We start from the raw sequence: 2234 nt of genomic DNA, 5'->3' as shown, positions 1-2234 counted from the left end.
AGTGGTCACCGGCCAAGGAATTGAATTCAGGTCAACTCTCAAAAGTTACCTCAAGGGCAGCTAACATCTCTGGCTTACACAACGAACCCAACTCATGTCTTGCCCCGAAATACCAGCTTCCACTTCTGCCAGGAGCATCACAATAGTTCATGGTTTCTTCTCTTGCTTCGGATCCAGCCATTGCTTGAGCCCTGGCAAGTTTCTTATTCAACCATCAGCAGAAGTTATACATAATATGCCCAAATCAGTCATTTCTAACCCTGACATTTTTTTCCTTGCCAATTTAAATTGGTTTCCGGGGAGTCTGGACTACATTTAACATTTAGAGTTATTAAATACAGCCCAGTCATGATCTTATATTTAAAAAATATCACTGTCATTTCATGCAGAATTATAGATACCCGGTCCACTATTTGTTTTGGACAAACAGTGTCATTTTAATGGGCAGTCATTAGTTTTGCCTTCAGGGAAGGTTTTGTTTTATTTACACATGCTACCAGGAGAAAATACGAGGTTGTGCAGGGTAAAGGTGATTGATGAGGGAGTTTCTTGGGCACAGGGATCCCCAGTGGAATAACCCGAGTTCTGCACAGGGGTTCAATGTCAACTCGAGGTTGTTCATAGACTAAACGACAGCCCTGGTTTTCATCAGTTGTTGGATCCTTTTATTATTATTGTTTGCTTGTTCTGGCAGGAGATATTCTGCTGGTCGTCTGGGCTTTGTTTCCTGCCTTTGTTTTAATCAGGCTGCCCAGAGAAGGGGAAGGATTGGTCAGGAGAGTCTAAGGCAGTGTGTTAAACAACTCTTCTTGTTCCATAGATTCACTGCTAAGGGAAAAGATAATAGTAACGGAACCAGATTCCATATCTTTCCTACCTACTAGTTATCCTTTAAAATATCTCCAAGGAATTTGTCACTGAGATGTTGATGACTCTCTATACCTTCTTGTTATTTATAAAACTTAAAAGTGTTCTTGTATTAACTATAATTATCCATTCTCTTATAAATACATGCTGAGGGATGATTTTGATCAATGTAGACTGATTCAGTTATTCTGCCCGATTTACATTGGGTTTATATTTTCTAGTTTGGACATTTACTATAATCAGATTCATTATGAGACAAGTGGTGATGCCTAAAGCAGGGGAAAATGGTAGAATGGAGAACAGAAGATAGTAGGAAGCATACTAAATTAGTGAGCTCATGAAACAGTTGGCAGTGGGGAATCCAAAGTAGCGCAAGTAGGGCGAGGAGGAGACTTGATGGGGCAGGATCAGCATTGCCCATGAAAAGTGTAATCACATATCCGGGCAAGACATATGGGGCTGCGTAAACACTGGTGTGGCCACACCATGGAGCAGGGGGCAGAGACAGGAACAGGGGAGGCACTGACAGGGATGTGAAAACAGAGGTGGGTCTGAGATCAACAGATCATATCTTGAAGAGGGAGAGTAGCCAGGATAATCACCTTAGCCAAGGCCTCTATCCAAGCTGGGACCTGGGGAGATTTGTGACTCTCAAGACTCAAAGAACAAGCAACTGGTGAAGGCTCAGGCAGGCAATGAGCAGCTTGAGAGAGAGGAACTGTGGTTTCACAGAAACAAGAGCCTGGTTGATGGAGACGCCAGGCAGTCTCAGGCAACCAGGCAAATGTGTGTTAGGGAAGAGCTGAGGTACCAGTTCAGTATCCCTATCTACTAGATGTGGCAGTGTGTCATGTTCCCTCTTGGTTTGCCTGTCTCCCCTGCACTGCACCTTCTTGAGAGCAAGGCTGTCTTATTCTCCTTTGTCTCTACCCCTCAGGTATGTTCTTGGCATAGGTAGGTATTTAGGAAATTTAATTAAGTGGATTCAATCGTGGACTGTTTCAGGTACATAAACTGGCAGCTTGAAGAAGTAGAAGTCCCAAATCAGGCGAAGACCAGTGGTAAGCTGGACTCACTGTTGGCCATGTGCATAATTGCCCTAGGGCTATGTCAATACTAGGGTCAAAATTGGGCCTAGATTCTGAGGTACACTCTACTTCTAGATGTGTGGTGAAGAACCTCTGTACTGAATTTGAAGAGTGATGGCCATGGGAATCTGGTCATTAATTATATAGTGGTTTTGTTTTTGTTTTTTTTTTTTTTGGCATGACTATCTCAGAAGGGATAAAAAGCAGAAAAGATGATTGTTTCAGTTAACTTCTGTTGCATAACAATCCATCCCAAAACTTAGTGACCTGAAAGAACAA

Source organism: Neomonachus schauinslandi, chromosome 6, assembly GCF_002201575.2.
Source record: "Neomonachus schauinslandi chromosome 6, ASM220157v2, whole genome shotgun sequence".
In the NCBI taxonomy this organism is placed as follows: Eukaryota; Metazoa; Chordata; class Mammalia; order Carnivora; family Phocidae; genus Neomonachus; species Neomonachus schauinslandi.
The sequence above is the reverse complement of the archived record's forward strand: the minus strand, read 5'-3'. Positions refer to the sequence as shown.